The following is an 8,766-nucleotide window of genomic DNA, read 5'->3' as shown; positions in this document are numbered from 1 at the left end:
CACAATACAGGGAAATGGACTTCACATGTGTCTATTTCATAACATCTTTCACCATTCAGGAACCAAGGAAGGAAAACACTCACAACGACGGAACAACACTCGCACACTCTGCTTTTCATCTTATCATTTTACCAACAACACAAATAGGTTAAATTTCACATGCAAACCGCATGCAAATATGAGTATTGAGAACACAGGCCCAAAGACTGTGTTCATTACTCATTTTTATTGAGTGGCCAAGGTATTGGACAACACTGGTCTGTTTCACAATGGATTGATGGGACGGGCCGTGTTCTGCTGAGCCCCAGGACTATACATTCTTACAACAAATAGAAATAAACCTGCCGTGGAAGGGTGGCGGATTGGTTTTCTGGAAAGAACAAATGAACTGGGCCCAAAAATCGCCTGCAGCCGAAAGAAGTAAAAATTACTCTGTGTTGGCAAAGGTCGAAATGTCAGAAGTGGGATTCGAACCCACGCCTCCAGAGGAGACTGCGACCTGAACGCAGCGCCTTAGACCGCTCGGCCATCCTGACTCAACAATTGCCACTTTAATAACCCTGATTTTCCACAGAGGCCCAGTGACCGTTTCACTCTGGTTCTTGGTCATTCCTGGAGGGAGACCGGGTGAAAAGGATACCAGTTCCCCAGATTTCCCTGTGCCTGTGCTCGGTCTATGGGGAGGTTTGGTCGCGCGGTGGAATATTGTTTCCCGGGGAGGGGCAGTAACGCGCGGTTTGAGATTGGATTCGGAGCTTTCCGTCCGCAGCGGTTGATTGGAGGAAGCGAGACCGGACAGGCGGCCTGAATGTTGCTCCTGTCGTGGCCTCACTCACTCAGCGAGCTGAGGAACAGCGAGAAACTGATGGGTTTGTTACTGAATCCGAAATGCCGCTTAGAAATGTTGTTATTAACGGAGGCAGCGATGCAGGATCCTTTAATGATCACTCAGAAATCAACTGAAACCTGTCGGAATGTGAATATCATTTTACTTTTCCAAAATAAATGGAACGACATTTATTGTGGAAAAAGGGAAAGAGTCTTGTGTCGCTCACTGAATTAATGTCCATGTCACAGTGAGCCAGCTCTCTTGCAACAAGTGAGTCCTCCCTTCAGACCTTGTCTGTCAAGAGGAATTCTGATTTCCGTAAAGCCAATCTCGGATTATATCGTAAAATATTGCGGATGATGGAAATCTGAAATAAAAACCGAAAATTCGTCTGGGCTTTTGACGAAGGGTCTTCGACCTGAAATATTAACTCTGTTTCTTTCTCCACTGATGCCGCCTCACTTGCTGATCTTTACAGCATTTTCTGTTTTTATTTAGGTTTTTTTTATATTTTGTTCCTGCGCCTGCTATTGGACCGCTGGGTAAATGGTGAAGCATCTGCCGTGCTCAGCTGGGAATGTTTCCGGCCCATTTTCTTGCACCAAGACACACATTAGAAACCGGGAAAGGCGAGACCATAAAAGTTCGGGTAAAAGTTACCCTATCGCTCCTGGAGCGACTCGAAACACCAACTTTTAACAATTAAATAAGCAAACGCGATAACCGATTGCGCTGCAGACAGATCATTAGCAACAATTCGCCTTTAATTCACTGAGTTAAAGCTTCAGATTGCAGCGAACAATATAACAGCTCTTTATTTCCAGTTTCTTTTTCCACAATAAAGGGGGTGAATCTTGTCCGAGTGAACATTTGTGCTGTATTATTTCTGAATATCAAACTCCCCTTGCCATTAAACACCTGAAGTTTGGAAGACTCAGTCCCCCAGTGATGGAGAGAATTGATTTTTCCAGCTGTGATTCACCATCCTCTATTTCAGTAATGTTCAGGTTTGCTGAAAATGAGATGAGTTGAAATGAGCCTGTCCGATGGGCCGGTCTGTAACACTACACGGCGTCTACAAAGTTGTCCCTTGCACTTATAGTGAAGAGGACGGAAACATTCCCAGCTGAGCGCTGCTGATATTCCACCATTTACCCAGCGGTCCAAGAGCAGGCGCAGGAACAATACATAAAAATACGAAATAAAACAGAAAATGCTGGAAAAGCTCAGCAAGTCAGGCGGCATCTTTGGAGAAAGAAAGAGAGTTAACGTTTCAGGTCGAAGACCCTTCGTCAGAAGCCCAGACGAATTTTCTCTTTTTATTTCAGATTTCCATCATCCGCAGTATTTTGCTGTTAAAATCCGAGATTGACTTCACGGAAATCAGAATTCTTCTTGACAGACAAGGTCCGAAGGGAGAACTCATTGGTTGCAGGAGAGCTGGCTCGCTTTGACATGGATATTTCTGTAGCGAATGACAACAGGCTGTTTCCATGTAGAATCATAGAATCATAGAAAGGTTGCAGGACGGAAGGAGGACATTCGGCTCATCGAGTCCGCGCCGACTCAAAGCAAGAGCAAACCAGCTCGTCCCGCTCTACCCCGTCTGCCTGCAATTTTTTTTCCTTTCAAGTAATTATCCAGTTCCCTTTTGAAGGCTATGATTGAATCTGCCTCCAACAGCCCCTCGGGCAGTCCATTCCAGATCCTAACATCTCGTTCTTTAAAAAAGTTTTTCCTCATGTCACCTTTGGTACTTTTGCTAATCACCTGAAATTTATGTCCTCTGGTTCTTGAAACTTCAGCCAATGGGAACAGTTACTCTCCAACTGATCTGTCTCGATCCTTCATGATTTTGAATACCTCAAACACATCTCCTTGCAACCTTCTCTGTTCCAAGGAGAACAATCGAAGCTTCTCCTGTCCATCCACGTAACTAAAGTCCCTCATCGCTGGAACCATTCTAGTAATTCTCGTCTGCACCCACTCTAAGGCCTTTACATCTTTCCGAAAGCGTGGTGTCCAGAACTAAACACAATACTCCAGTTGTGGTCGAACCAGTGTTTTATAAAGGTTTATCATGACTTCCATACTTTTCTAATCTCAGCCCCTATTTATAAAGCCCAGGATCCCGTTTGCTTTTTAACCGTTTTCTCAACCTGCCCTGCCACCTTCAACGATTCATGCACAGGTATCTCTGTTCCAGTACCCCTTTTAGAGTTGTGCCCTTTAATTTATATTGACATGGTGTTTCCACAATGAATGTCGCTCCCTTTATATTGGAAAATTAAAATTCATTAGCGATACAGCAACAACCCATCAGTTTCTCGCTGTTCCCCAGTTCCCTGAGTGACTGAGGCCGCGACAAATCACAACATTCAGACCGCCTGTCCGGCCCCGCTCTCTTCAATCACCCGCTGCCGACGGAAAGCAACGAATTCAGCCTCAGACCGCGCATTGCTGCCTCTTCATGGGAAACAAGATATCACAGCCCGACCGAACATCCCCATATACCGTGCACAGGTACAGGGAAATCCGGGGAGCATGTATCCAGGTCACACGGCGTCCCAGCAGGATTTACCGAGAAACAGAGAGTGAACCGGTCATTGGGACTCAGTGTGAAAATCAGGGTCAGTAATTTACAGAGTTTGGAGTCAGGATGGCCGAGCGGCCGAAGGCATTGTGTTTAAATTTCAATTTCTCCTGTAGGTCTCTGTTCGAATTTCACTTCTGACGTTTAGTTCTTTACATGTACCGAACTATTTTTTGTGCCTTCGTCTGGAGGTATTTTTTCTGCCTTGTTGATTTGCTCCTACCAGGAAACCAACGAGAAAACCAACCGGACATCCGTCCACGGCAGGTTTATTTTTAATTGTTGTAAGAAAGTTTCGTGTTGGGGTTCAGCAGAACACGGCCCGTCCAATCAATCTATCCTGGCATCGACCAGTGTCGTTCAATACCGTTGCAACTGGGCTCTTATGGCCAAATGGGAATTCAGATGTGGTGAATAACAATTGAAATTATTAAATTGAAAAATGAGTAATGAACACAGTCTTTCGGCGTGTGATCTCAATACTCATATTCGCATGCGGTTTGCATGTGATCTTTAACCCTTTTTGTGTTGTTGGTAAAATGATAAGATGAAAAGCAGAGTGTGCGAGTGTTGTTTCGTCGTTGTGAGTGTTTTAATTCCTTGGTTACTGAATGGTGAAAGATGTTCTGAAATACACACATGTGAAGTCCATTTCCCTGTATTGTGTGTGGGAGATGTTTCCACTAAAATCCGTTCATGTGGATAAAACCGTGTCTCCACAGTCACACCTGCGGTTAGACAGCATTTTCCATTGGACAACACTGGAATCGAGCGCGGTCCAGTGGCCTGAGCCCGGACATTGATGCTCCAGTATTGTCAGGACACGATTCGACTTTCGTCACTAACAAACTTTCCATAGACACGGAGGGATTGCAGGCTGCTATTTCAAAAATATCGCAGTCAAACAAACACACTCACACTTTGTTTATGCACACCTGAGGTTTTAAATAGTGGCGGAGAGGGGGATCGTATTAGTTAAGTTTTCTCAATTGAGGCGGCACTTAGTGTGGTTGCAAGATAGAATGGGGGCAATAGTTACCGTGGTATTTAGCGAGGTGGAGAATTTAATTTCTTTCTAGATTCCTGTTGACATAAGCACGGAACATTTTTAACCAAGTCCCAAAATACTGTCTGTATGATGAGAATGGATGAAAATCAACATGGGCAAAACACAAAAAATATATGACATTTTTGACGGCGACTCGCTAACCATGTTAGGATTTCCGGCAATCTGATACAGAACGTGACCTGTTGATGAATGGATTTGAATGATGCACCAGGGAGCGAGGATGGCCGCATGGTCTAAGGCCATGTGTTCAGATTGCGTGGGTTCGAATTCTGGTCGTGATGTTCAGTACTTCAGCATAGAATCATAGAATGGTAACAGCACGGGAGGAGGCCATTCAGCGCATCGAGTCAGTGCCGTCTCTCAGCAAGAGCAATCTAACTCGTCCCTATCCCCGTATCATTGCAATTATTTTCCATTCCCGTACTTATCCAATACCCTTTTGAAAGGCGCTATTGAATCTGCCTCCACCACCCCCTCAGGCAGTGCATTCCAGATCACAACCATTCGCTGTGTAAAGATATTTTAAGAAAGCTTACGGGATCCTGGGCTTTATAAGTACAGGCATAGAGTAGTAATGCAAAGAAGTTATGATGAACTTTTATAAAACATTGCTTCGGCCACAACAGGAATATTCTGCCTTGGTCTCAGCACCGCACTTAATGAAGGATGTGAAGCCTCGCTGTGCAAAAAGTTTTTCCTCATGTCACCTTTAGTTATTTTGCCAGTCACCTTAAATCTATGTGCTCTGGTTCTTGACCCCTCCGCCAATGGGAACAGTTTGTGTCTATCTACTCTGTCCAGACCCTTCATGATTTGGAACACCTCTATCAAATCTCCTCTCAAACTTCTCTCCTAAAAGGAGAACAACCCCAGCTTCTCCACTCTATGCCCGCCTCTGATGTCTCTTATCCCTGGCATCATCCCATTGAATCTGTTCTGCACCCTCTATAAGGCCTTCACATCCTTCCTGAAGTGCGGTGCCCAGAACTGGAAACAATACTCCAGTTGAGGCCGAACCAGTGTTTTAAAAAGCTTCATCATAACACCCTTGCTTTTGTACTCTGTGCCTCTTTTTATAAAGCCCAGGATCCCATATGCTTTCTTAACCGCTTTTCCAACCTGCCCTGCCACCTTCAACGATTTGTGCACATATACTCCGAGACCCCTCTGTACCTGCACCCCTTTTAGATAATACCCTTTAGTTTATATTGCCTCTCCTCGTTCTTCCTACCGAAATATATCATTCCACACTTTTCTGCGTTGAACTTCATGTGCAATGTGTCCGCTCAGGCCGCCAGCCTGTCTCTATCCTCTTGAACTCTATCACTATCCTCCTCACTGTTCACTACCCTTCCAAGTTTTGTGTCATCTTCAAATTGTGAAATTGTGGCCTGTACACCCAAATCCAATTCATTAATAAATATCAAAATCAGCAGTGGTCCGAGTACCGACGCCCGGGTCGCATCACTGTACCCCTCCCTACAGTCGGTAAAAACAACCGTTCACCACCGCAAACTGTTTCCTGTTACTGAGCAAATTTCGTATCCATGCTGCCACTGTCCCCTTTATTCCATGGGCTTGAACTTTGATGACAAGCCTATTATGCGGAAATTTTTCACACTCCTTTTGGAAGTCCATTTATACCTCAACAACCGCATTGACCTCATCGACCCTCTCTGTTACCCCATCAAAAAACTCAAGCAGGTTAGTCGAACATGATTTGCCTTCAACAAATCCGTGCTGGCTTTCCTTAATTAATCCACACTTGTCCAAATGACTATTAATTTTTTCCCGGGTTATCGTTTCTAAAAGTTTCCCCACTCCTGAGGTTAAACTGACTGGCCTGTAGTTGTTGCGTTCATCCTTACACCCGTTTTTTAACACGTGTGTAACCACTGTACGATCACTGCCCCACACATCAGTTACGGTGGTCTTGTCCCGACCACAGCCATGCTGCACACAACACAGCTTAGAAAAGAAGGGTTTTAGGGGAGGCAGAGACAGGAGAAATCATAATGGGGATTAATGAAATGGCAGAGACGTTGAACAAATATGTTTGATCTGTCTTCACAGTAGAAGGCACAAAAGGTACCGGAAATTGTGGTGAACCAGGGGTCGAATGAGAGTGAGGAACTTAAAGTAATTGAGATTAGTAAAGAAAAGGTACTGGATACATTAATTGGACTAAAAGCGGACAAATCGCCTTGATCTGATGGCTTACATCCTAGGGTTTTAAAAGAGATGGCTACAGAGATAGTGGATGCATTTGTTTTCATCTTCCAGAATTCCCTCGATTCAAAGGCAGCAAATGTAATCCCGCTATTCAAGAAAGGAAGGTGAGAGAAAACAGGGAACTATAGGCCAGTTAGCCTGACAACAGTGGTGGGGAAAATGATAGAATCTATTGTTGGGCTGTGAAGAAAGGACACATAGAAAATCATAATGTGATTAGCCGGAGTCAACACGGTTTTATAAAAGGGAAATCGTATTTGACAAATCTAATAAAGTTTCGTGAGGGTCTAACCAGCAGGGCAGATAAGGGGGAACCAGTGGATGCAGCATGTTTGGATTTTATAAAGCCGTTTGATAAGGTGCATCAGTTGAGGTTGTCATACAAGATAAGGACCCGTGGGGTTGGTGGTAATATATTAGCATGGTTTGAGGATCGGCTGACAGACACAAAACACAGAATAAGAATAAACAGTTCATTTCTGGGTTGACATGTTTTAACTAGTGGGGTGCCGCAAGGATCAGTCCATGGCCCTCATCTATTTACAATCTATATTAATGACTTAGATGAGGCGACCTTGTGTAATGTAGCCAAGTTTGCTGACGGTACAAAGCTAGGTGGGAAAGTAAGCTGTGAGATTGACACCAAGAGGATACAAAGGTTTAAAGACAGTTTAAGTGATTGGGCAAATCGGTAACAGATGAAGTATAATGTGAGGAAATGTGAAATCATCCACTTTGTAGGAAGAATAGAAAAGCAGAATATTCTTTAAAATGTGAGAGACTGGTAAATATTGATATTCGAGGGATATGGGTGTCCGAATCGCAGAAAGTTAAAATGCAGGGAGAGCAAGCAATAAGGAAAGCAAATGATATGTTATGCTTTATGGCATGTGGTTGGAGTATAAGAGTAATGATATCTTGCTGCAATTAAAAAGGCCTTTCGTTCGACCACGCCTGTTTTACTGTGTGCGGTTTGGGCCTCCTTACCTAAGGAAGGATGTACTTGTTTTAGATTCAGTGCAGCGAGGGCTCACTAGATTGATTAGTGGGATGAGAGGGTTGTCCTTTGAGGAGAAATTGTGTTGATTGGGCCTGTTTTCTCTGGAGTTATGAAGAATGAGAGGTGATCTCATTAAAACGCAAACAAAATTCTTCGGGGGCTTGACAGGGTAGATGCTGAGGGATGGTTTCCCCAGGCTGGAGAGTCTAGAACAAGTGGTCATGGCCTCAGAATACGAGATCGTTCATTTCGGATTGAGATGAGAAAAAAAAATCTTCACTCATAGGATTGTGAATTTTTGGAATTCTCTACCCCAGAGGGCTGTGGAAGCTCAGTCGATGAGGACAGTTAAAACTGAGGTCGATAGATTTTTGGACACGAAACGAATCAAGGGATATGGGGATCGGGCGGGAAAGTGGAGTTGAGGTTGAAGTTCCGCCGTGATCTGATTGCATGGTGGAGCAGGCTCGAGGGGCCGTATAGCTTCATGCTGCTCCTATGTCTTATGTTCTTATGTACAGGTGTACCGTGGAGAGTACACTTTCAGTCAGTCCCTATAATGTGATAGTCAGTCTCAGGGAACGCACAAATATTGAGAACGGGTGTAGTTAGTGTTTAAATATAACACTAGAAAACTTAGAGACTCTACCAATATTTACAAAGGCTACTTGTTCTTGCTACTAACTTATGAGAGGGTAAGGCAAAACTCTTATTTAAAGGAATTCACACACTCTGCAACGGTTGCAAAGCGATCCAGACAATATACCAATATTTACAAGTAGATCCATAGACTGCATTAAACTTTACTGGACGTGAAGAGACTGGAGTAATAATTACATGGGATCCAGAAACTGTTAGTATTTGGAGAATGATGCAGAGTTGGTGCCAATATTCATGGGGAGTATCCAAAGATGTTTCAATAATAATGGGAAATCATGAGATGGCCCAATAATTTTAGAATTATCCAGAGCCTTTATCGTTGCCTGTAGGAATATTTGCAGGGAAACCCATAGACTGTGCGAATATATACAGTACAATCCAAA

At 43.8% G+C, this 8,766-nt stretch overlaps 1 non-coding gene across 1 annotated transcript; it reads right to left on the bottom strand.

Annotated features, from left to right (window-relative positions):
• Window positions 1-453: 453 nt before the first annotated feature.
• Window positions 454-536, bottom strand: trnal-cag (transfer RNA leucine (anticodon CAG)). The gene has a single exon. It is a non-coding gene; the product is annotated as a tRNA-Leu (tRNA).
• Window positions 537-8,766: the final 8,230 nt, after the last annotated feature.

Source organism: Heptranchias perlo, unplaced genomic scaffold, assembly GCF_035084215.1.
Source record: "Heptranchias perlo isolate sHepPer1 unplaced genomic scaffold, sHepPer1.hap1 HAP1_SCAFFOLD_44, whole genome shotgun sequence".
In the NCBI taxonomy this organism is placed as follows: domain Eukaryota; kingdom Metazoa; phylum Chordata; class Chondrichthyes; order Hexanchiformes; family Hexanchidae; genus Heptranchias; species Heptranchias perlo.
Note: the sequence above shows the minus strand (reverse complement) of the source record. Positions and strands in the feature narration are given on the sequence as shown.